This window comes from Lissotriton vulgaris, unplaced genomic scaffold (assembly GCF_964263255.1).
Source record: "Lissotriton vulgaris unplaced genomic scaffold, aLisVul1.2 SCAFFOLD_3271, whole genome shotgun sequence".
Classification (NCBI taxonomy): domain Eukaryota; kingdom Metazoa; phylum Chordata; class Amphibia; order Caudata; family Salamandridae; genus Lissotriton; species Lissotriton vulgaris.
This window is the reverse complement of record NW_028241505.1, coordinates 144,677-172,306: the sequence shown is the minus strand read 5'-3', so window position 1 is coordinate 172,306 and position 27,630 is coordinate 144,677. Positions and strand designations below refer to the sequence as shown.

Below are 27,630 nucleotides of genomic sequence, written 5' to 3'. Positions count from 1 at the left end.
TTCTTCAGGATGATCTGAGGTCCGTTGGGACTGCTCCCCCTCTTATTCGAATCTGGGGGGTTGGACATCCTGCTAGGTCCCCTCCTATGGGTGGGACCCAGGAAGGGGGTGGTTACACCCCTCTCCTTTGATACTGGCCGCGCTGGGACAGGGGCTGGGAGGCCCCAGAACCGGTTTGGCCGGATCCTGCAAGGGGCAGCCTTGTGCTCCCCAGGCAGTGTCTGGTTTCTTTGAAACCTCCCTACTCCAATCCACTATCTCCTGTCTGGGGTGGTTTGACACCGCCCTGTGACAGGAAACTCTTTGTCCAGGCCTCCTCTGCCGGGTTTCGGTCAGCAGCAGGAGGCCAGACCCGTGTCTGTGGCAGGGGCATCCATTTTGTGGATCTGACGCTCATTTTAAATCAACCGCGTTTCAGTAGAGTAACATGTCTTCTCCCTCTAGAAGGGTGGAATGCTACCCCCGTCGCCAGAACTGGCGAGGGGGTAGTATTCCAATTCGTATGACACCTTACACGACATGTTTTGATAAAGCCAAACCAAAGTTGCTATATAACCGCGAGGATTATAAGGCGCTTAAGAGTATATGGTATGGCATTATCCCGGATCAGCTTAGGGAGTTGTTCCCGACAGCTGCAGACAGGCTCAGCTCATGCCAGAGCACCATCTCACATAAAACCACGCACTCTGCCTCCATGATTGATGAGGCCTTCCATAGGAGTGGCTTACAGGCTATATATGTGTCCAGATATAGGTTTAGATATAGGTATACTATATCTAAGCAAGGGGCGATTACACCCACTTGCCCCAGCTGAGTGATCAGCCAGTTGTGTCAATTTAAGAACCAGCCAGGGGTGGCAAAAGCTATGCTTCAGCCCCTGGTAGGCCTTGGTGGCACCTATGCCCTGGGCACCTATAGTGCATGGTACAGGGGCTGACAAGGAGTCCATTTCCAATTGTGGTATGTACCTATAGCACATGTATTATAAATTTAGAGAGAGAACAGCAGGCTGGGGGTCTGATTAGCAGGCCCACAGCCTCAGTAAGTCGAAAACCAGTGAAGCAAAAAGCAAAAATTGGGGTGACCATAGGATAGCAGACCCTACTCTCCTACAATCATTATTTTGTAATTTGTATACTTGTTAACACTGTCTGGGCATAGGTTGCACTTCAGCCCCGCCCCGCCCCCTAGCCCCGCCCACTAGCCACACCCCTAACTCAATTTGATGAGTACCTGTACTTATTTTTTTCCATTTAAAGCACTGGTTGTAATTTTATCAGTTTAACCCCTATGAAATGCACAATTTCACAATAGGGAGCTTATTTACAAGCCTCTTACGCCACTTTTGCGTCATTTTTAACAGTGACCAAAGGGTGGCAGTGGCACAAGGGGCTTGTAAATAAGCCCCGATATGTGTATTTATTGTGTTGATTCTACCTATAGCTCCGCCCATTGAAGTGTTAGCTCCGCCTCCATTGGTGACGTTAGGCACACTACTATTACGTTCCCATTATTCACCAACGACTTTATTCCCTTTTAAAGTTACACCCCCACGCTTTCATTTTCCATCCAACCCCTCTGTCGCTTCCTCCCGAATGCCTTCATCTTCTCCTCTTCCCCGTTTCATACTTCCATTACCCCTATCATGTTTCTTCCTGCCCATGTTTCCATCCGTTTCCATTCTTTAGTGGGCGTGGCTTGTATAGGGCCTGTTTCTTTTGCTCGTTGTGCTGTTTCCAACAGGCTTCTGAAGTTGGTATTTTATCTATAACGGACTCCGCACTTACGGCTGCAAGTTGGGGGAGGCGGAAACACGTCACGGTACTATGCCGGTGCGCGTCCGCAGGAAGCAGTGGAGCCGGAGTTTGTAGCCCGGAGCCTGGGAGAGGCCGAGGCGGCTGCAGGTAGGGGAAAGCAGGAAGGTGGGAGAATGGTGGCAAGAGGAAATGGCCCCCCTAGTTGCCTTGGTTGTAAACACTGGCAGGGACTCCTGAGCTTTTAGTTTATTTTCACCCTGAATCTCCTACCTATAAAACACTTCTCTACTTCCTATTTGATCCCAACCCGTTCTGCCCGAATCACTCTCCAGGGCAGCTCCCCAACGAATACTCAGCGCTTCCTAGTTTACTCCCACGTTCACATGACAGCCAGATCCATTCATGTCTGACACCTTTGTGTAGCTTCTTAAGTCACAGCCTCAGACGGTACACCACCCATACTTCAGATATAAATTTCAGATGCTTCTTTATACTTTGCTTCGTTCAGCCGGATTTACACTTTTCACCTTCCAGAATACTTCTGACTTTAACCTTCCTAACTCCTACATAACTCGAACCGCGGGTGCTTCAGTCTCATCACTATTCGTGACAATTTTCAGATTGCGCCATACCGGACACCTCCCATGCTGGCTGCTCCGCACCTGACACCCGCAGGCTGCTCCGCACCTGACACCCGCAGGCTGCCCCGTACTTTCACCCCCAGGCTGCCCCGTACTTTCACCCCGTAGGCTGCTCCAGACTGCATCCCTCGCACCTAGGCTGCACCGGACCTGGTACCCCCAATGCTGCTTCAGAAGTGGCAACACCACAACTTCTCCAAACTTCACAAGACGACTTGGTAACCTTCCCTTCAGGCTGCTTCAGGCTTGGCCTCCTTCCCTCCGGGCTATTCCATACTAGGCACCCCCACCAGGCACCTTCGATTTGGTACCTCCAATCCCCTCGTTCTTAGTTGCTCCATGTTTGTACCCAATATATTCTGCTCCAGACTTGGCGCTACATCCCCCCGGCTGCGCCAGATTTGGCCCGTCACCCACAGGCTGTTGTATTGTTTTGTAATGCAGCATTCCGTTAGAACGCAAGTCTTTACAACAACTTGCCTTAGGGAAGCACTGGACTTTGAATAATATCGTTTACTATTCCAACTTCAGTCTGCGCAACATAGGGAAGGTGTTGTACTTAAACGTCAACCCCACACCACTAATGCGCTCCCCTAAAGCAAGTCGTTGTAACAACTTGCGTTCTAAAATAATGCATTGTAATGACACGTTTGGTCTATTGCCAGCCCTGTAAAGGCACTCCATGATTCCGGGTTCACTTTAAAGGATGTTCCCCGGGTAGCACCCTACACATTGTAGGATGTATGGTTGGAAGGATGTGGTCTTTGTTTTGATCTTATGTGGGAAGTGTTTCCATGTTGTGTGCGAGGACAACCAAGATGCGGTTATCATGTATTGGGATGCAGCGAGATAAATGAAGTGTGAGAGACAGATGCACATATTTAAGACTTTCAGTATGCAGGTAGCTTTGAACAGCTCTTCATGCCCCCTTTATATAATTTTTTAATGATATAGTCTGATTAGCTGGTTAGTGTACTGGTTAGTGCACCGAGTTGTCAAGTCAGAGTTTGTGTGTATTGTTGTGGTCCTGAGATGGCATGGTTAGAAGGAAAGAGAAGTGGAGAAATATGTTGGAATGGGCATTTTTATAACAATCTCTTATCAGAGTGCCTTTGTGAGATCTAAAGAAGGGGTCAGATTGTATAGGTACGTAGGGGCCTGCAGTGGTGGACTATATTAAAGACCTCCAAAGTGTCCAGCAATGTGTCAAAGATCTTTCAGTTGTTCAATGTCTGTTCATTTAGTGACTTTTTTGGGGGGGCTGTACCGTGCTGGTCATGGTCAACCCCCATTACAGATATGTTGACCGCAGCGTATGATTGTCTTCTTCTTATTTATTGTAAGCCATTCCTGTTATGTATGCAAGTACATAACTATATAATGCCATAGCTAACCATTGGGCAGCCCTTCTTAACTTACCTGCTTATTGAAAGCAGTATGCTAGTTGAGAATTCCCAATTTGTGGGTTGTAAGCTGAGAGTTGTGCTTGAGGATGCAACTGTTTTCTGGGCTCCGTTGCTGCGATCTGGGTGGTGCAGTTATCAAGTGAATAGTCTTGTTTTCAACAGGCTTTTTTAGTGTATATGCTCATGGGTGCTTCTAATGTTGGCTGGTAGTAAGTTCCAGAGATTGGTGGCTTGTACTGAGAAAGCAGTGCCTCCTACTGATTTCTCATGGTAAAATGGTATGATGTAAATGTAAATGTAGAGGTACTTGTATAGCGCACGACTACCCGGAGGCATCTCAGCGCTTGTACGAATACCGCTGTGGAACCCTTCCTGGCCTTTCCCTGTGAAGTGCCCACTCCTGGGCACCCCCAAGGTGAAGCCAGGCATCCTAGCGTTGTTGGGGCCGTTGTGGAGATTAAGCAAGCTATTGCCCAGAGTGCAGAGTGGGACCCATGATTGGAATAGGCACCGAGGCGAGAATTAACAGGTCCGAGGAAATTGAGCCCAAGACCTTCCGAGGCGGGAATTGAACCCTGGTCCCGGGCCAGACTTCTGCATCAGGGTCTTCCTCTCTAACCATTGAGCCACACTTTTCCATGATAAGTTTGGTTTGTATTACTAGAATTTAACTTGTGGGTATGGCGATCCTTTTCGTAGGAGGCTCTATGTACAGTGTAGAGTACCTAGAACATTGACCTTCTAGCTGTTCTAGACTTGACACGTTTCCCCTAAGCTGCTTCATACTTGGCACACCGTACCTTCCTCGACGCTGCTCCAGATTCGGAAACCCCCTGGCACCACCCCTCACACTGGCTGCTCAAGACTTGCATCTGAATAGGCTTGCCCACTTTGTGGGATCTCCCCTCCAAGCTGCTCCAAACGTGGCACTGCCTCTCCTGACTGCTTGACACCTCCCTTCCAAGCTGCCCCAAACATGGCAACTCCCCTCCAGACTACCCCAATCGTGGCACCTTCCCTCCAGGCAGCTCCACGTCAGACCCCCAACCCTGTGGATTCTCCACACCTGGTTATCCCTCCCCACCACCCTTTCCTCCAAACATGGCATTCTATATATGTATTTGAGCTTATATGTATTTGAGCTTATATGTATTTGAGCTTATATAGCGCACAGCTACCCGCAGTGGGTGTCCCGGCGCTTGCTTAGGGAACCCGTCCTGATATTCCCTTGTGTGATAGCCCCAGCAGGGTATCCACAAGGTGAAAGTCAGGCATCCCGCCGCGAGGGGCCGTTGTGGAGATTAAGCAAGCTATTGCCCAGAGTCGCAGAGTGTGAACCCGTGGGTCGAGAAGGCACCGGAGCGAGAATTATCGAGTCCGTGGAATTTTTAGCCCAAGACCCGCCGAGGTGGGGAATTGAACCCTGGTCCAGGACCGATCTCAGCTTCCGGGTCTGCCGCCTCTAACCCCTGAGCCACACTCTCCTGGCTGCACTTCCCCTCGAGGGTGTTCCAAACATTCCAGGTGGTTCCAAGTCAGACCCCTCAACCCCATGGCTCCTCAAAAGCTAATAATGCCCCCCACCACCAACCCCCTGTTCCTACAAACATGACATCCTCCTGGCTGCTCAAGGTATGGCACTTTCCAGACTGCTTCATATCTCTAATACCCTACAGTGATTCACATCTGCCATCATGCACGGACTCATGTCTAATACCACCATATTTCTTCATATGGATTAGCTTGCAGACAGCTACAGATATCTGCAGGCTCTAGACTGCTTTAGGTAACTACCCACCCCACTGACTCACGCTGACTGCTTAAGGTATAGTACATCAACTTTCCTGCTTCATATATGGAGAATGCCTACAACACCTTCATAATGCTTTAGATGCGAGACACTCCTCGACTTCGTCAAATAAGGAACTCTTCCCATTTACTTCAGCTGAGGGAAGCTTTTCCCAATCATAGTATACTATCATGTTTTACTGAACGTAACATTTTATCATCACTGTAGCTAAAGCAGAAAGAGATGTTAAATTGTATATACTTATACAAATATACTTGGCCAAATCGTTAACTAGTCACACTATTTGGCTCATATCCCTCTGCATGGAACTGGTCCAGGATATCTAAAAAAATCAATTGCACTTTGCTTTTCCTCTTGGACTTTATACTGCACCAGTGCCCATCTACTTCTGGTTTCTCGAATACGTCGCTGTGAAATCTGTCGATACTTATGCAGATAAACTTGGCCAAATGATTAATAGGTCACTCAGTCGCTCTGTCTGGCTTTTAGGTCCCTGCATGGGATTAGCCCAAGACATTTAAAGACATCCATTCTACTTTACTGCCCCTCTTGTATTTATACTCCACCAGTGCCCAACTGTTTGCCGTTACTGAAATACATGATGGAAGGGCTAGTGGCGTTATATTTATTTCCTTGTACTAAGAGGGTAGAAAGCTCTCCCAATTTCTATTAGATAAGAATCCTCATTAAAAGACAACCTAGGATCGCGCTGTTTGAATAGATTTTTTTTTTTTTTTTTTTTTTGGTTAGGTCGGTGTAATTTTACCCTTCAGCTCCAGGACACTATGATTAAGGGTATACATATCAACTTACAGAATGATTGATTTTTGAAATAGATAATCAGTATGCAGCAATATATATTTTTAAGACACCCAATCGAAACCAATAGTAATCACGGACACTCTATTAGGCAAAAATTTTTTTTTTAAAGTAGCTATCAATGCAAAATATTAAAATCATTGATGATTGTACTCTTTTAACAAGATTATGAGCAATTTTTCATTTTGACGTTCTTAAACTTTAAAGGCTGGCTGCCTGTCCTTTGCAGAAGCGGTCGCTCCCCTCACCGCCTCCTCACCCGGTATCGTAGCGTAGCGCTTTTACTCTACAAAGTGCTCCTTCTACCGCTAGCCTCTGTTGCTCATTTGCGCATTGTATTGCTAGCCTCTGTTGCTCATTTGCGCATTGTATTGCTCTGTGTATTATTGATTGCTTAGTGCAGCTGAGTGCATTTACATTTGCTGAGTGATCATTGACTGCTGACTGACTGATAGTGCTATGACTCTACCAAGCACCCTTCGTACCGCTAGCCTCTGTAGCTCATTTGCGCACTGCTGGGCTTCGCATTGCTTCGTAAAATATTGACTGTTAAGTGCATTTTATTCTATCTGCTGCCAAATTTCGTAGCGCTCCTTAGCTTACTATTGCGCTTTGAACCGCCTGCCACTGCTGCATTATTCTCCCCCCTAGCGCTCCATTGTTGATACTACTTTTGCCCTATCTCGCCCTGCAGCTTTTGTTATTGTTGCTGCCATTTTGTTTACGGGGCCGTCCCACACCGCCCCTCCACCTCGCTCCCGCCTCCCAGCTGCCCCTCCCACGCTCCGCCCCCTCCACTCTCCATTTAAGACATATATGGACCTACGCGCCGATGGTGCGCCGAAGGTAAGCCCGTCTACGCCCGTCCGCGCCTGGACAGCGCCCAGCGCCAGACCCCCTGCCCCCGCCGTACCCAGCCCACTAAATTCACATATGATGCCGCAACTCTCCTTGCCCTCAACCCCGGACGCACACCACAATGCTGCGAAGCCACCCCAGGACGGACCCACGGCCCATTCGCCTGTCACACCTGCAAGTTCACCTGCTCCAGGACCCTCACCAAATCCACTTCCTCCAAACATAGCTCTGACTCTAACCACCTGAAGTGCATCCTGCTAAACACCCGCTCGATCCACAGACACGCCACTGAACTCTGGGACCTACTCGACACTGCGTCACCGGACATCGCCTTCCTTACAGAAACTTGGATGAACACATCATCAGCACCCCACATCGCTATAGCCATACCGGACGCTTACAAGATCATCCGAAAAGACCGCACCAACCAAACAGGAGGAGGCATCGCCATCATCCACAGGAACACCATCAAAATCACGACCAGCATCGACGATAATCTTGCAACCGCCGATCATCTCCACTTCCAGATCCACACCGACCCTAGGACCACACTTAGAGGCACCCTCATCTACAGGCCTCCAGGAACCCGCACTCAATTCAGCGATGACATCACTGACTTCGTCAGCCCTCATGCCCTCGCCTCCGAGAACTACATTCTATTAGGAGACCTCAACTTCCACCTTGAAAACAAACACAACAGCAACACCAACTCCCTTCTGGACAACCTGGCCAATCTCGGACTCAAACAACTTGTGGACACACCCACCCATGTAGCCGGGCACACGCTCGACCCTATCTTCACCTCCAGCAAGCACATTTCCTTCGACCGCACCACAGCTCTCCATTGGACGGACCACAGCTGTGTTCACTTCAGCTACAAAACCACCTTGACCCACAACTGCCCACAACCTATTCCTCGTAGAAACTGGAACAAAATCACCTCCGATCAACTCCTCACATCACTCAACCAAAACCCTCCCACCCTCTCATTGGACCCAAACCAAGCGGCCACCAACCTCAAGCAATGTATCACCCACAGCGCTGACGAATTAGCACCCCTGAAAAAGCACCAGATCAATTAAGGCAGCAAAAAGGCCCCCTGGTTCAATGATGACCTTAAAAAATCCAAGAAGCTATGCCGCACCCTAGAGAAAACATGGAGAAAAAACCCAACCACCGACAACATGGCCACCCTCAAGGCGGCCACACGCAAACACCACCAACTGATTCGATCCACCAAGAAATCAGCTTTCAAGGATCGTCTCGACAACCACGCCCACAACAGCAAGGAACTTTTCAACATTGTCAAAGAATTCACCAACCCCGCCGCAGCATCGAAACGACATCACTCCCTCCCAAGACCTCTGCGATGCGTTATCCTCCTTCTTCTATAACAAAATAGCCGAAATTCACAACAGCTTCGAGAACACTCCCTGCCAACAACCCTCCCCACCCCCCTCAGATCCTACACCACTAACTAACAACCTTAGCGCCTGGAACCCAATCACCACCGAAGACACCATCCACCTAATGAACTCAATCCACTCTGGCTCGCCAACCGACCCCTGCTCCCACCACATCTTCAACAAAGCTCACTCCAAAGCTACTCTCTACCCCCTGCACTGCGCTCACAAAAATCTAAACTTTGTTTCAGAAAAGCACTGAAAACCTGGCTCTTTTCCTCTTATTAAGACTGGCTCACACTGCTCTCTAATCACTCAGCGCCAAGACGCCGCGGCATTCGAGCGCTTTACAAGTACTTCAGTCAGTCAGTCAGTCCATCATCGCACCCCATCTCCGTGATGTCATCAACTGCTCGTTCAACTCTGCCACCTTCCCAGAAAGCTGGAAACACGCCGAACTCAGCGCCCTCTTGAAGAAACCCACAGCAGACCCCTCTGAACTTAACCACATGGCTGCTCGGCGTTTTCCCGTCCTGCGCTAAAGAAACATAAAGTCCATAAATCATGACGAGCTGGCCTTGTCATCCGCGCACGGCAGGTAAGCGCCATGACGAGCCCAGCTCGTCATTAGCTTCGAAGGGGTTAAAAACTACCGACCCATATCCCTCCTCCCCTTCCCCCGCCAAAGTCATTGAGAAAGCCGTTAACAGCCAGCTCGCCGCCTTCCTTGAATCCAACAACTCCCTCGACCCCTCACAGTCCGGCTTCCGAGCCAAACACAGTTACAAAACCGCCCTCATCGCAGCTACAGACGACATCCGAACGCTACTGGACAACGGAGAAACAGTGGCCCTCATCCTACTTGACCTCTCCGCCGCCTTCGACACAGTCTGCCACAACACCCTTATACAACGCCTCAGCAACATCGGCATACAAGGAAAAGCCTTGGACTGGATCATCTCATTCCTCGCCGGGAGAACTCAAAGAGTCCGACTTCCCCCATTCAACTCAGAGGCCACTGAAGTCATCTGTGGAGTACCACAAGGATCATCACTCAGTCCCACTCTCTTCAACGTTTACATGAGTCCACTCGCCTCCATCGCGCGTCAACACAACCTTAACATCATCTCTTAAGCCGACGACACCCAGTTAATCCTTTCCCTCCCCAAAGACCCTAACACCGCCAAAACCAATCTTCACGAAGGCATGAAAGAAGTAGCCGAATGGATGAAACACAGCCGCCTAAAACTCAACTCAGACAAAACGGAGGTGCTCATCCTAGGATCCTCCCCCTCTGCCTGGGACGACTCTTGGTGGCCTTCCGCTCTGGGCACAGCACCCACACCCACAGACCACGCACGCAACCTGGGTTTCATCCTAGACTCCTCTCTCTCGATGTCCAGACAATTCAACGCAGTCTCATCCTCCTGCTTCAACGTACTTTGTATTTTCAAAAAGGTCTTCCGCTGGATCCCCCTCGAAACAAGAAAGGCTGTCACCCACGCACTGGTCACGAGTCGACTGGATTACGGTAACACACTATACGCCGGAATCACAGCAAAATTACAGAAAAAACTCCAACGCATCAGCGAGACTCATATTGGACATCCCTCGCCAAGATCACATCACCGGACACCTAAAAGACCTCCACTGGCTTCCCGTCAACAAGAAAATTACATTCCGTCTTCTCACCCACGCACACAAGGCCCTCTACAAACTAGGACCCGAATGCCTCAACACTCGACTGTCCTTCTACACACCCACCCGCCAACTTAGATCGTCCAATCAAGCCCTCTCAGCAGTCCCGCGCATCCGAAAATCCACCATGGGTGGCAGATCCTTCTCCTTCCTGGCTGCCAAGACCTGGAACTCACTCCCCACTCACCTCCGCCTTACCAAAAACCACATCTCCTTCAGAAAAGAACTTAAAACCTGGCTATTCGACAAAAATTGAACCCCCTTCCCCAAGCGCCTTGAGACCCTCTGGGTGAGTAGTGCGCTATATAAATCCCTGAACTTGAACTTGAGCTAGAAAACATTGCATTTTAGCTTAAATTTATCAATACCTGTGCAAAATAAACTCTAAGATGGGGGGAAACAGGAGCTTCTGTGTCTGGCACCAGTCGGGGCAGTCATATATTGCACTATGCACAGTTAACAGATAAACCTAGAAAATCATGCCATTACTTTAAAACAAGGTGATGGTTTCTTTTTTTTTTTTAAATGTTTATTAAAGAGTAGCAAGACATCACATTTCGGCATATAAACAGAAGATAAAACAGAACATATACAATACATAGTGCATTACATCTGTGTCATTGCTACCCATTTTTGTATTATACCCCAGAACCCCACCCTAACCCACCCACCCAGGGATCGCTACAAGGGGAGAGAATAAAGAAAAGTAAAGAAAAAGAAAATATGATAAACTCATATTATGAAACAGGTGGATCCCATTATGTTTCATTATATACAATGAAGAATTGTTTTTTTTTTTTTTCCTAGTTTAAATTATCCAGCCAATTAAATACCGGCTCCCAAACTGATTCGCCCTCTCTTCGAGCCCGTATGCCTCTCCTCTTGAAAACCAACAGCTCCCACTTCCCTACATTCAAAAACTTATTAAACCACTCATGTTCTGAGGGGGGGGAAGGATCTAACCACACTGTTGCTCGACATAATCTAAATGTAGCCATAGCTATATAAAATAGCTTCCGTTCTGGCAGCGTCATACTTATATCTGCCACCCCCAATATAATGGCTTGCGAAGACAGTTGTATCAAATAACCGAACACTTGCTCCAACCGTTGTTCTATTTTAATTATCAGTGGAGTTAAACTAGAGCAAGAAGAGAACATATGGATACTGTCAGCTGCTATCTCCCCATACCTAGGACAATTAACTCCCGTGATCCCGCCCCATTGTTGTATACGGCGTGGAGTTATATACAAATTAAACCATGTTTTAAAACATTGTACCTGGAGGTTAGCAGATATAGTGGCAGTATAACTAAAACATAAAGAATTTTCACAAACCTCCAGCCCAGCTTGTAAACTAATCTGCCATCGGTTAAAGTGTTTAGGTAGATCATCACTCCGCCTTTCATTCAACATTTTATAGATTATAGAGATATTAGAGTGCCCCCCTCTGATAGCCTCAACTAGTGGGATAGGGGTCCAACTAACATATTTCCGGGAGAGAAAGTCGCGAATCTGTAAGAACTTAAAGAAATGCTGGTTACTAATACCAAATTTATGTTTTATGTATTCAAATGTCCGCACCCCCTGAGCAGAGACCAAATCCCCCAACATTATAACTCCATGTATAGTCCATTCTCTGAAATACCCGTCTGCAAATATTTCAGGCAGGAGGGTATTACCCATTACCGGAGTATACACATGTATCCTTCCTATATTAAATAGTTTCCGCACAGGGGTCCAGACTTTAAAGGCTGCCAGTAAGACTTTAAACCTCACACGTTTGAAATACGCAAAATCGATATGCCTGAATAGTAACCCCTTGACCTCTTCCCCATAAATTAAACAATACGTAGAAAGCTCAGAGACCTCTAAGTCCACAGAGTCCATTAATACAGCAATGTGTCTTAATGTAATTGCCCAATAATAAAGCTGAAAGTTTGGTAAAGACCAACCCCCCCTCTCCCTGGGTAACGTCATATATTTATGGGCTCGTCTAGGTCTTTTACCTGCCCATACAAACCATGAGATTAGATGCTCTAGCTTCCTAAACCATACTTGCTCAAACAAAACAGGAATCGCCCTGAAAAGATACAATATTTTTGGTAGGAAAATCATTTTAACAACATTGCAGCGACCCATCAGTGTTAATTGAAGATTGTTAAACTTTCTAGTATCTTTTTCTATCTTTCCTATCAGTGGTTTGAGGTTGATCTCGACAATTTCCTCGGGATTAGAGCTTATTACAATTCCTAGGTATTTGGCCCTGCCAATAACCCGAGGATCCACCAACATGGTTTTATCATTGCATATAATAATAATAATAATAATAAAGCGTTTTATAAAGCGCATGGCTGCACAACTGTGTATCCCCGCGCTAATTGCTGAACAAAACTCCCTACAGCCTCCCGGAACAGAGTACAGAAAAGTATTAATGGGGGAAGAGATGGGTTTTTAGTTTAGCTCTAAAAAGGGTTTCTGACGGCTCCATTCTCAGATGAACTGGGAGGGCATTCCAGTGTTTTGCTCCAAGAAAACGAAAGGAGCGGCCACCCAGTTTTGCTCTATAGATCCGGGGAAGTTTAAATTGGGACATACCCGAGGATCTGAGGTTTCTGGTAGGACGATGGATAGTGAGAAGATTTCTTAAATAGGTAGGACTTTTGTTGTGTGCAATTTTATGGGCATAGCAAAGACTCTTGAATCTGATTCTTTCTCTCACTGGGAGCCAGTGCAGCTTAGACAAGGCCGCTATGGAGGATGTTCTTTTTGGTAAACCCAGTACCATGCGGGCGGCAGCATTTTGAATGCATTGAAGCTGGTGCAATAGTTTTTGGTTCACACCTAATAGGAGAACGTTGCCGTAATCCAGGTGAGGTGTTATTAGTGCGTGCACCAGAGTTTTCCTTGCTTCAATGGGAATAAGATCAATAGTTTTTCTCAGGATTTTTAGCGTGCCCATACATTTGCCTATTGTTTTATTGACTTGTGATTTTCCCGACAAATCTGAGTCAATCATGATTCCTAGGTTTTTGACTTTTTCGACTGGGCGGGGGCACTCACCCAGTGTAGTAGGCCACCAAGCCTGGGACCAGATAGAGGTTTTGTTCCCTACCACTAGCACCTCCGTTTTGTCGCCATTTAAACGGAGGCAGTTATTATCCATCCAGGTGGCGACCGCAGCCATGCAGCTAGAGAAATTGATGGCAAATTTCTCGCTATCTGGAGTGAGCTTGAACATGAGCTGGGTGTCGTCAGCATAGCTGACAATCCCCACCCCAAAGTTCTCTACGACTCGAGCCAGGGGTTCCATATAGATGTTGAACAAAGTAGGGCTCAAGCTCGAGCCCTGTGGAACCCCATAGCTGACGTCGCGAGAAGATGACTTGAAGGGTGGGCAATATATCTGGAATGATCTTTTGGAGAGGAAAGATTTAAACCAAGCAAGAGCATGATCCCTCACTCCGATGTCCGAGAGTCGGGTCAGCAGAGTGTCATGTAGCACAGTATCGAAAGCTGCACTTAAGTCTAGCATGACAAGTGCAGCTGTCTCCCCCTCATCTACCATCTTGCGAATACACTCTGTGGAGTAAAGAACCGCAGACTCCGTGGAGTAACCACGTCTGAAACCTGATTGTGTGGAATGAAGTATGTTTCCTTCTTCTAAAAAAGCCATTAGTTGTTTGTTGACTATTTTTTCTATAATTTTAGCGCATTGCGGCAAGAGGGAGATGGGTCTAAGATTTTGATATTGGGTCACCGGAATATTAGGTTTTTTTTTTGAGAGGGATAACTTGTGCTGTCTTCCAAGCCTCAGGAACATAGCATTCTTGGAAGGACAGAGTGATCAAGTGTCTAATTTGATCAATAAGAACATTGTTCATGATGTCTTTACATTTAGCTAAAGGGCACACATCATTAGGGGATCCTGAGTGGATACTTTTGATAATGCTGAGCAAATTTTCTTTGTCAGGAGTAGTAAAGCAGGTAAGAATGCTCTTTTGGGTAAGGGGAGGTTTATTTCCTTCTGAAACAGATTTTGGAAAAGTGGCGTGTATTCTCTCAACTTTATTGACAAAGAAATCCGCTATCTGTTCGCATATGTCATTAGAATATGTGTCCTGCATATCTAAAGTGGTGGTATCTGTTAGTTCCTTGTAAATGCTGAACAGTTCTTTCGTAGGGTTGGTTGCCTCTTCAATTCTTGTCTGATAGAAGGAGCTTTTTTCCTCTCTAACCATTTTCTGGTATGATTTTAACTCCAGTTTGTATAATTCCTTAAGTTCAGGAGAATAGTTTTTCCTCCACTTGCGTTCTGTCGCTTTACAGTGTGTTTTTGCAAGTTTTAATTTTTCCGTGTACCAAGGTTCAGATTTAGTTCTTCTGACTGGGGGCTTGGAGGTCCACGGTGCAATTGTATCTAGTGCCTTACTCAGCCATGTTTCATATTTATTCCAAGTAATTTGAGTCTTGCAATTATTTAAATGGTATCCAGACAACTTGCCAAACTGTGAAGTTAAGTTTGAGATCTCTGACAGTGCTGCCTGAGGAGTGTCTGTCAGAATGGCTAGATCGTCTGCATACCCCAGTCTTTTCGTGTTACCACCCCTGGATCTCACTGGACAAATCAAATCATTCAAAAGACTTTTTTTAATAAGTGGGTCTATATAAATTGCAAATAATAAAGGGGAGCAGGGGCAACCCTGGCGTGTACCTCTTAAAATATTAATTGAACCCGTCTGGATCCCCATAACTGAAATATGGGCCGTCGGCTGTTTGTACATGCTCTGGATAGCCCTTATGATTCCTTCTCCTAGGCCATAATATCTCAATACGGCCCATAAAAAAGGCCAGAAGACCCTATCAAAGGCCTTCTCTGCATCTAACAGAATTAGGGCCATAGGGTCTCCTGAAACCTTAGTAAAATCAAACAGCGAAATAACACGGTGTATATGGTCTATAGTTTCTCGCCCGGGCACAAAACCATGTTGTTGGACAGAAACAAGTTTCTTAATTACCCCAGAAATTCTATTGGCAAATATCTTGGCATAAATTTTAATATCACTATTGATGAGCGTGATAGGGCGGTATGATCCCAATTCTGATGGATCTTTATCCTTTTTTTAAAAAGTTATAATTCGGGCACCTCGCCAGGACTCCGGAGGAGCCTCCCCACCCTGAACTCTACGAAATAGTTCTAACATGACCGGGGTGAGCTGAGGTCGAAATATCTTATAAAATTCTCCCGGCAGAAAGTCTGGGCCAACAGCTTTGCCCCTCGGGAGAGAATCTATAGCCTGCCAAAGCTCCTCAATACTAATTTCTGCGTCTAGTGATTCTCGTTCTTCTGAGGTTAGTGGATCCACCCCGATCCCCTTTAGATATTCCTGAATTTCCACCTGAAGGGCATCGTTATCACAAATATCATCATAATATAATTTTTGATAAAACTTCTGAAATGCAAGAGCAATGGTTTTCTCCTCAGACACAGGCCCCAAATCAGGATCCTGAATCGTCTTGATACGTGTAGTTGCTTCTCTGTCTTTAGTTCTTGCGACTAACAAATGCCCTGCTCTCTCACTACTCTCAAACATTTTAGATCTCCAAGCAATAAATTTGCTAGCAGCTTTCGCCTGTGAACGTTCTGTAATTGCAGATTTTGCTATAGCAATCCGTGTTAGGGCTAAATCGCTATCCCCACCTGTCTGTATCGAGCGAGACAGATTCACTTCTGCTTTTTCCAATTCTTTATACAGCCTCTGTAAATTAGCCTTCTCTTTTTTTTGAGCATCCCAGCCATATCTTGTAGTTTCACCCCTGATCGCAGCCTTAAGAGTATCCCAAATATTCTGAATACCTGTGCTACCCTTATTTTCCTCTAAAAACTGTAAAATCCAGGGGGACATAGTATCCACAAATTCCTTTTCACTAAGCAGGCCACGATTAAACGTCCAGACATCACTTTTGCTCTTACATGCCTGTATATTCATCACCAGTACGAGCGGATTATGATCCGACATCACTTGAGGATATCTAATGATACTAGAGCCTTGACTAAGAGCTGGTGATATAAAAAAATATTATAACAACAATTTGTACCTAGGAGTCATACAGAGTCAGTCAATCAAATGGATCACAAAACCAATACTACGCAGACAACACCCGTGAGAACACCGTGCATGCTGGTTTATGCAGGCCAAGTCAAGGCTCAAGAGCATATGGAGAATATAGTTCCCATCAGAAGCCACACTGTACCGCCCTCTTTCTCATCATTTGGGTTCTCCTTACCCAGGAGACAAAACGGCCGGTCTGATGTTACCGTGACCGATAAATGTGACAAGTGGGTAGTATGTATTATACAAAAATTAAACTGGCTACTGAAAAAAGCAGTGTATAGTGGTAGGAGTGAAAAAGTGAGGGGTTTTAATAAAATTAGGTGAATCGGGTAGAAAAACAAATTTTATTAGTATCTCCCAATCCCTAAGGTTAAAAAGCAAGTGCGGGTTTGAAATAATAACCGTACTTGATGGTGGTCAACATGTTTCTGCATCATTAGAACAAATTTTCAAATGCATTCTTCAGGACCTTGTTATACAACACTACTGCTTAAAATAAATGAAAAAATATCACCTGAGAGTCCCAGGTTGTGTACTCAACCGTATACCATGTCTGACCGCCCCCCCCAGACAGTTCGGATGACTGCCAGGAGACACCGACGGACAGAGCGGTGCTCCTCATACCTGAGCCGCAGCCAGGTGGGGTGAAGCCTCTCAACCATCACACATGGTATACGGTTGAGTACACAACCTGGGACTCTCAGGTGATATTTTTTCATTTATTTTAAGCAGTAGTGTTGTATAACAAGGTCCTGAAGAATGCATTTGAAAATTTGTTCTAATGATGCAGAAACATGTTGACCACCATCAAGTACGGTTATTATTTCAAACCCGCACTTGCTTTTTAACCTTAGGGATTGGGAGATACTAATAAAATTTGTTTTACTACCCGATTCACCTAATTTTATTAAAACCCCTCACTTTTTCACTCCTACCACTATACACTGCTTTTTTCAGTAGCCACTTTAATTTTTGTATAATACATACTACCTACTTGTCACATTTATCGGTCACGGTAACATCAGACCGGACGTTTTGTCTCCTGGGTAAGGAGAACCCAAATGATGAGAAAGAGGGCGGTACAGTGTGGCTTCTGATGGGAACTATTTTCTCCATATGCTCTTGAGCCTTGACTTGGCCTGCATAAACCAGCATGCACGGTGTTCTCACGGGTGTTGTCTGCGTAGTATTGGTTTTGTGATCCATTTGATTGACTGACTCTGTATGACTCCCAGGTACAAATTGTTGTTATAATATTGTGTTTGGGGCATGTACCTGGTCGGTCGTGAAACCTGCCCTCAGACCCTCCTCTCATTGCTTGTTGTGTATGTGATATAAAAAAATAATCAAGCCTGGAACAGATTTTATGTGGTGCTGAAAAAAAAGTGAAACCCGGATCACCCCGATTAAAAAACGCCCAAGCATCAATTAGCCCATGAATCTCTATCAGATAGCGTAGAGCCTTATATACTTTAGGTTTTCTCCCAGTGTATGCGCTCTCTGGTTGATTCAATAATCCACAGTCCATATTGATATTTAGGTCCCCACAAATTATAAGAGGGGATGGCCATCCTATCAGCTCCAGGCTAAGCCATTTATACAATTCTGGGTCGTCCAAAACTGGGCCATATAAAACACAGAGCGTGATATTTTTGCCCTGAAAATCACCATATACAATTACCCAGCGACCCAAACTATCTGCCAGAGATCGAGTTATATTCACCTTCCCTCGTCTTACTAGGATTGCAACTCCATTAGTCTTAGCCTCAAGTTTAGTCCAAGATACTAATCGAAATCCCTCAAATTCCAGCAATTTATGACGACTAGCTTCTATATGCGTTTCCTGCAGGCAGAGAACATCTGCCTGCAAGAATCGCAGATCTTCCCTCACTCTTCGCCGTTTGATTGGATTATTAAGCCCACATATATTTATGGATACAATTCTAATATTAGCCATCTCTTAAAAAAGATATTCCAGAAAACATGTATAACCAGCACTTCATTCGCCGTTTGATTGGATTATTAAGCCCACATATATTTATGGATACAATTCTAATATTAGCCATCTCTTAAAAAAGATATTCCAGAAAACATGTATAACCAGCACTTCATAATAATATTCAATATGGAGAGTTTATCAAAAGACAACGTTTCAAATCCTACCATTTGTGCCCCTCGTCGCAGATCCCCCTCCCCCTACCCCCCCCACCCCCCTTGACCCCTCCCCTCCAAACACAGGCAAAATAGGTCCTCAGACCCGTGTGATGCCTCCCACTTCCCGAGTGTGCCCTGGTCACTCCCTGTCTATATACATACAAAAGTGAGCGAACATTCCCAAATAGAATAGAATTGAATCCCATGTAGATCTACCCAGGGGAAAATCAATCAAATCAAGAGATCAAAAACCACTGCATGTTAAATCTACAAATATACTGATAGACTTAGTCATTTAGCCCACAGGTATTTCTTTTAAATAGTCCCCGGCCTGTATCTCAGAAGTGAAAACCCGGATTTTGCCACGAAAAATAACTTTAAGCCGTGCGGGGTTCATTAAGAACACCTCGCACCCTTTCTTTTGGAAAGGGGTGATCAATGAACGGAGCCGCCACCTCCGTTCCACTGTTGCGTGGCAAAAATCCGGACGCACAAAGAAAGTATGACCTTCAGCAGTTCTTTTGGTATCAGGACGTGCTTTTTCAAAAATGGCTTGCCTTAGTAAAAAATTACCAAAAAAAATTAGGATGGCCCTAGGTTTTGCTCCTGGATCAGGATCCTTTTTTTGCGCAAGGGGAAATCGATGGGCTCTTTGAATCTCAGTGTCCCATGACCAATGAGAGAGCTCCGGAAAAGCAGCTTGAAACAATTTTATCACGAAACCTCTAATATCTTGACCCTCTTTTTTCTCTTCAATTCCTAGAAGTCTGAGGTTATTCCTTCGCAGCCTATTTTCGGAGTCTTCCAACTTCCACATTATATCTGTCAGTCTATCGTTATTGGCCGTTGTTTGAGTCTCGGTCTTCTGTAGCCCTGTCTCTAGCTCCACAATCCTTTCCTCGAGTGCAGCCGTCCTAGCAATAACTTCAGAACATGCTTTGGTGTTTTTCCGGATAGCACCCTGAATCTTCATTGTAGCCAGCTGAGCCCTCTTGTGTTCCTGGCGTGCTTCGCTTTGTATCGATTTTAACATTGCATAGATCAGAGTATTGGATGGAGGGGAGTTAGTTTCATCACAATCTTTTTCTTTCTCATGGGCCTTAGACCCCCCTAATCCTGTAAGACTAGTGGTAGCCGGGGCGTAGTCCCATTAGAGGTTGTGGCTCATTTCGGACCCTTCACTATCTACCTCCTCTGAAACCTGGATGGGTGTGAGCTTTGTCTTACTGTGACGAGGTGTGGCCCTTTTGAGTGTGTCCGCTGTATTTGGTGGACTAGCACTGTCCTCGTCTGATGACAGATCCCTACTTACGGAACCCCCAGTGGACTCCCCCTCAGACTCCTCAGCCACTGAGAAGAAGCTATCCGCAAACAAGGTGATGGTTTCATGTAAAGGTAGGAGAAAGAATACTCCCTTGTCGGCTCCTGACATCACCAAAGCAGTCAGCAGCTGAAAAGTGTTTTACTCTTACTAAGGCCCCTTTAGTTGACAAACAACCTCAAATTGTTTTACGGCTTTCATCGACGACTTGGGGAAGTTGATACTTTTTTTCTGGTAAACATTTAATTTTCTTCTGCTGTTGAAGTTTGCAACTAGTGGTAATATGAGTGGACAGAACAATGTGAGCCTCTGATATTCACATGAAATGTAATACCTCTAGGTGCCCTTGCAACTGGATCGTGCAAGCTGAAGATATTTGAGATGGGCCTGTTGAGTTTTTCATTTACAGCTGCAAATGCTCTTTTTTTCAATTGGTGCAAAGTTAACAAATGAATTATAAACTGGGTGCTCTGGAGTGTATTGAAGGGGTTTGGCGTAAACATTGTCCTCTGTAGAAAAAGCTATTTGTCTTGTATGGACTGTTGTTACATTTGAACCAGTGTTTTAGCACCAGCCTCATGTTTTTTGAAAATTCACAATAAAAATATACATTCAAAGTGGGGCTTTCAGTCAGCTCTCTTCATCTGGTCATTTAATGCTGCCTGTCACGGCATAAAGCATGAGGCAGTTTGTCAATCATTGCACTTCGGGTGATGCCATTTTGCCTGATCACTGCTGATCATGTGTTTATATCTGCATAAAAGGATAAAAAAAATGCTGGCATTCGCACCAAGAATTTTCTATTCTATAAGAGACATGGAGGCGACGATTATGCTTTCTCTACTGTAAAAATTCGACAGCCATTGAAAACGTTCAATACACACACAAAAAAGACATTTCTTAGAATGCCATGGTGCATATCCACCAATCAGTGTCTCTGTCCCCATAAGTAGGACCTTCCTTATGATCACATCCTCTTTCTTTGTCTCAAACGAGTATTGTCTTTAACATCCGCAACCGTCCAATGCCGGCAGCAGGGCATAAAAAACTCCAAACTGACTTTAACAGAAGTCTCAATAGAAACCAAGACATGCATTGCCAACTGGAATCCCCAATAAAGTGCAGAATCACTCCCATTTCTGTTTTGCTCCTGAAACAGAACATTAATCCGTAATAACTGTGGAAGATACCTCAAATCAGAGTGGGTAATAAATTACAATAATATTGGTAGTGATACCTTGGACGGGATAATCCTCGCCGTTGTGTCCTTAATAGAATTGAAAATTCTTGCGGCGAATGCTAGCAATTGTTTGCCTATTACAGGATTAATGCTTCGGATTATGCTAGTTTAACGCTTCTCAAGGACCACCGAAGAAATACCCACAGGTTTGTAGTAAAACTGTTTAAATGTAGAAGCAGAAGAACAATCAGCTGATTTCATTATGTCCTGCACGCTTGAACCTAACATATACGATTTTGATGACCTAGCACCCCTCACTGAATGAGCGCCAAACAGCTGCTTATCAATGCCAGTCACTGTCATAACATATCTAAGCCATCTTGCAATAGTAGCAGGGGTAACTGGTTTGAAAGGCTTTTGTAACGCTATTAAGTCTTGACCAACTCTCGGGCCGTAGTGGTCGGGTACATTCTTCATATACATTTAGGCACTTACCACACACAATTTTTCATTGGAAGGAAATGCATTATATTCAATGGAACGTGAAAGCGTCTTTTTTCTAGCAGAAATCGCAGAGGAAACCCCCTCAGAGGAGACTACTCAACCTGTTGGGTCAAGAACTCTAATGTCAGAGACTCGTCAACAAGCAGATAAACAAGTATAGGAAGTTTGGTAGATAACTGTTTTCTAGACAATTATACATGTTCTGGCCAACTTTTGAACACGTTTAACACTGTTCAAATATCCCATAAAACAGAGTACTTAGCCTTAGGCGGCTTTTCCACCCGTATTCCTTTGAGCAGTTTGCACATCAAGGAATGCATACCTACCAGTCTACTGTCTATTTGAGCATGCCCCGCCGAAATGGCAGATCGGAAGTTGTTTACCGATCTGTAAGATACATTTTCTTTCGCAAAAGGCCTCAGAAAGGTTATCACTTGAGGAAGTTCTGCCTCCACGGGATCCATGTGTTTCTCCAAGCACCAACCTAACCATCCATGCCAATCTAGAGAATATCACTTCCTTGTGGAAGGTGCCCAGGCCTGCTGGATGAAGACTGAAGCTGTTTCTGAAATTCCTGGGAATATCCATTGTTGCCAGAAAGTCTCCTGGCCATCATGGACAACTGCTTTGAAAACACTAGTGGATGCAGTTCCCCCTGAGAACCCTGGAGCATTGTCTGAGGCCATGGAAGGAAGAGAGGGCAATCGCACACCAACTCCAGAAGCATGGGGAGCCATGGTCTGGCTTTCCAAAGCAGAGTGACCATCAGAATCTCAGCCTTCTGTCGAGAGATGTGGCTTGCCACCCTGTGAATAAGCACGATTGGGGGGAAAAGCATAATATGTCACCGGGTGGTGTGTTCGGTACAACGGGCCTGCTTCTCACATTGGATTAGCATGGGGGGAATATAGGGAAAGGCTATTGAGCAGTATTATGTGGGCATTCCTTACAGAAGGCCATAAACATGCGACTCAAGGAAAACTGTGGACTCTGAGGGGCCTTTCTGGAATGGCCACGTCAGGGTGGAATTGGCACCTGCATTCCAAGGGGAATGGTCTTGTCCCCACTAAAGATTGTGATCAAACATCCTGGGGTAAGATGGAAGACTGAACACATTTTAGAGAGGGCGTGTACATTTCATAGGTGGCCTTTTGAACTGATTATATCTTCAAAAGCCATTGTTTGTGTAACTGTTGGGAATCTGGGCTCAACAGCTAGAGACTCTTTTGGATTTGGAACCATACTATGCTGTTGGGCACTGCGACATCAACACAAGGCTTCATTAGGACAGAAGGGACTGCAACTGGACTATCTGCAGACTTGTGGGGGGCTGGAGCTTATTGTGCTCCAGGAAGGGGACTGTCACTTGGTGGATTTTACCTGGACGTTGCTCTCCAGCAGCTAAGTGCCAACTGTCGTGGCCTGGGTCCTGAAGTACTCTCCAAGGGCAGGTGAGCTGGCCTCCTGTATACGAGATCACAGACACACAAAGGATCTCACTGTCTCCACAAGATAGTAAGGACTGCACTGGGTGCAGCTGAGACAGGTGGAAGTGATCGTGGTTGGGATAAGGACTGTCCTGAGATACACTATCATCATGTTGTGCAAAGGAGTGCACACGTAAAGATCAGAAGCCCTCTGCAGTGCCTGGACGTGAGAAGTCTGGGGGAAGCTTGCATAGTCTGTGGGACCCATGCTTTCAACCAGAAGAACTGCGCAATCCAGAGCGCGTGATGTCAGAGGGGTGTTGGGGCAGACTGAGACTGTTTTCGGCCTCCAGACTGTGAGAACAGTGTAATACAAAGACAACTGTTTTATGCATATGTTGTGGATTCTGTGTGGTGTAAGCATTGTGTTGCTAGGGTAGTGTTGCACTAATATTTAACACTCGAGCCCTGAGGATAAGCCTGACTGCTTGGTGTCAAGCTACCAGAGGGTGAGCACACGTTATCAGACAAGTGAATCATGGGGGCGTGGCTTAGCACGCGAAGTGAATGGCCGCCTGTGGGTGAAGCTCCGTGCCGAGCTCCCCTTCCCGGCGCTTTTATCCGGGACTATCCTCGGCGAAGCCAGCCGAAAACCACAGGTCGGCTGCTCCGGTGGTCCCGACGCGGCGCCTGTCCGACTTTGGCGCAGATCGGACCCACAACACTGCACCGGGAAACACTGGCCGCCCGCGGCCGGGAACGCTGCCTTTGGACCCGGCGTGAGCCCAGGAAACACCGGGGATCCGGACGAGGCGGAGGGCCCGAAAACGCGGCCCACCTTCAACACATGCGGCCTGCATATCGGCGCACCGGAGGTCGCCCACCACCTAGGCCAGGACAGCACTGGGGCTAGACGACCACATCAGCCCAGCCGGAATCCTCCTGCGATATCGGAAGAGTGCTGACGGGCGAACCCCGGAGTTGGAGGCAGCAGCCAGGACTGGACACGACCTTCCCGCGACGGCCATCGCACGCATCCGCCATACAGCGGAACACAGAGGTGAGCGGTCCGGCCTTGGATCCCTGGGGGTGACGCACAGCGCGGCGACCACAGGCAGGAGGCGGCGGACGAGCAGGCTGCAAAGCACCACATGCGCAACCCTGGTGTGGACCCTGCTTCTCTTCACCTGGTCAACAGCAATGCCAACACAGAGCCGCACACCCGCAACCAAACGCAGATCCCCACCTCCCCGCGGCGCTACAACCCCCAGCTCACAGGCGGCAATAACACCGGAAACCTGCAGAAGGAGCGGCGGACTCCAGACACATAGGCCCGGACCGAGAGAACCGGCGGCGGTCGCCGCCCACAGCCACGAGCGGTGCCCCCAGCCCCGGCGTGAACGCAGGGAGCGCCGGAGATCTGGACGGGTCGGTGGGCCCAAAAGCGCGGCCCGCAACAGCCTCGCAGAACCCACGCGCCAGTGCACCAGAGATCGCCCGCACCGCGCGCCGGAGGGACATCAAGGAGACTCGACTGCAACGACGCGGCCGGAAATCCCACGCACTCACCGGAGCTGATCGCAGGACGCGCTCCGTGGCTGGGAGCGACCGCTTGGCCTGAACGCAACTCCCCAGCAACGGACATCGTGCAGACCCACAACGCACGGAGGAGAGGAAAAGGGTGCGACTGGACTCTCAGCACCTTGGGAACAGATGGGTAGCGGCGGCTGGGTCACACACTAAGACAACTACCAGCCGACAGCAGTGGACATTCAGGCTGCACCACGCCGGCGCAACACACGGCCCATATGGATGCACACAGAGCCTTAGCCCCTTGCCACAAACAAGCTAGTGACTAACCGGGGGCACAACGTGGAACCACGCCGTAAGCTCAGCGACGCCCAGACACACCGCGCTGTACCGGGGAGAACGGCGCCCAATAATTGCCTACTCCTCCAGGAGTGAACAAGTGCCACGCAATCACCACACAAGCAGAATCTACCGACATCAGTTGCCAAGCCCCCACCGGAAGCCGACGACCCACAACCACCCACCCGCCATTGGCCAGGCTGGACAGGACCAAGCCGTGACAAGAAAAGCGGACTCCCCATCGGACACCGATGTCTGGCGGGACCAGGGCGCGGACCGGCACTGGGGGCGCGAAATCTAAAGGCAAAATGGACAAAACCAGCAAAACCGCAGATCAGGACCAAACGGCAGCGAAACTCGATACCATGCTAGCAGCCATGGAGCGACTGGAAGAATCAATTCAACTCACGCGCACCTCCCTGGCCACTAAGATCGGCAGTGTAGCCATAGACCTCACGCACCTCCGCGCAGACCACAAAAAACTTGCTGACCGCACCTCGACGCTGGAGGGGACTGTGAAGGAGCTCCAACCCCAAGCCCGTCAGACACACACCCACATACAGGACTTGCTGAACCGAGTGGAGTTCCTAGAAGACCGGGCCGAGGATGCAGAAGGCAGGGCGCGAAGGAATAATGTACGCTTAGTCGGCGTTCCGGAGAAATGGGAAGGGAGAAAGCCGGAGGAACACATGGAAAGATGGCTGGCAACCATCCTGCCTGAGGGCTCACTCTCGCCTCAATTCGTGGTGGAGCGCGCCCATAGAGTCCCGACCACACCCCTGGCGACAGGCTCTAACCCAAGACCCATGCTTCTCCGTATCCTGAATTACAGAGACAGGGACTCCATACTGAGAGAAGCGCGCAAACTTGATGAGGTGAGAATCGAAAACACCAAGGTAATGTTCTTCCCGGACTACACCATACAAGTACAGAGGCAGAGACAATCCTTCCTAGCGGCGAAAAAACGTCTGCGCCAGCAGGGCCTACAGTTCTCCTTGCTATTCCCCGCGAAACTCAGAGTGATAGCCGGAGAGAGAACCTATTTCTTTACAGACCCAGATGAAGTGGAGGCATGGCTGGACAGCGGCACAGACACAGCCCCCAGGACTCCGGCAGACCGCACAAATGGACGCCAACCTGGCGGGAATAGGAGACGACGCCGCCCGAAGCAACGGGCGCAGGGGCACGTGAGCGGGCCACGGAAGATGCCTCCCCCTGCGGACGCTGCGCAGCAAGAAAAGGAAGAAGCCCTCCGACTTGTGCGGGAAGTCAGCCACTCCCCAGTGCCCAGCGAACCAACTGGCAGCGGCACACAAGACCTCCCAAGCGACGACGAAGCAATATACGGAATGTCGGACTCTCCTGTGACGGATCCTGGACCAGATGTCACCCCCCAAACATCAGACTACATCGGCTAACTGACTCCCAGAACATATCCACCGGGATTCTCACACGAGCACTCGGAAGACCATCCGCGAGGAGATCGCAGACTCAGACTGATTAAACCTGGCTCGACGAGACCCCTGGAAAGCTGTGAGCTACGATTTGCCCTGATGATGCCCCAACGGACACTGAACGGCCGGCCCCCTACTCCTGCGGCCAGCCATCCTGCTGCACGCTAATCAAGACACGTAATGTATGGCATTAAATGTTTGCTTTGTACCTATAACTCTTAAGATTGTGGCTGGCTTAGGCTTCCATACACCCCCCGGGAAGGGGAGCAACCCCTATACGATGACTCTACAAACACTTAACCAGCTGCTACTGCTAGCACTGCACAGCCGCCCCCAGAACTGAACTAAACTTTGTTACTCTCCTTGAGAGCATGGACGGGAGCACGTTTGCCCACCGACCTTTTGGTATTTCGCATGTTTGCGATGTTCATTGGCTAACTGTTTTATTGGCCATGTTAACTGCCTGTTTTCCCCCTTCACAATACTGCAATGGCGTGCGGGACAGACAATACTCCTTACGAACAGCGGGCGGGCGGGAGATGGGGCGGGGAGGCCACTCTGGGGAGACCGTTAATATAATGCAATGTCTGTGATCAATATATGCACATGGAATGTGAGAGGGATGCACACACCGTCCAGACGGTATCAAATATTCTCATACCTCAAACGCCACAACGTGCAGATTGCTCTCCTACAAGAGACGCACCTCTGTGCAACGGAAGTCACCACCTTACGCCGCAGATGGCGTGGCCACCTATATGCCACACACCACTCTTCCTATGCTAAGGGGGCACTGGTGTGGATACGCCCGGGCACCCCATGGATAGTGCAGGACACCTTGGTGGACCCCGGGGGGAGACATGTAGCAGTCAAGGGCAGGATAGACGGGAACCCGATAGTGTTAGCCTCGATCTATGCACCCAACACAGGGACACAGGATTTCTTAACACAACTATCCAACATCCTGGCGCCATGGCATGGCATACAGTGGGTACTGGGCGGGGACTACAACTGTACACTGGACCCTTCCCTGGACCGCTCCCGTCCTCCACTCCCTAATTCCCCAGCTCATCACGCAGCGCGAGCCCTCCTAGACTGGTCCGTGCAATGGGACCTACAAGACGCATGGCGCAGCCACAACCCAGACACCAGGGCCTACTCCTTCCACTCAGGGGCACACAACCTGCATGTGCGCCTAGATAGGTACATGGTAT

General features: G+C 47.7%; 1 protein-coding gene across 1 annotated transcript in view; it reads left to right on the top strand.

Moving 5' to 3' along the window:
* Window positions 1-1,742: 1,742 nt before the first annotated feature.
* The window catches only part of LOC147671279 (BCL2/adenovirus E1B 19 kDa protein-interacting protein 2-like), a 162,733-nt gene continuing 136,845 nt past the window's right edge, over window positions 1,743-27,630 (top strand). Inside the window, exon 1 of the mRNA XM_086948103.1 lies at window positions 1,743-1,904. The gene's annotated coding sequence lies outside the window, so the exon portion shown is untranslated. The remainder of the gene's footprint in view (window positions 1,905-27,630) is intronic.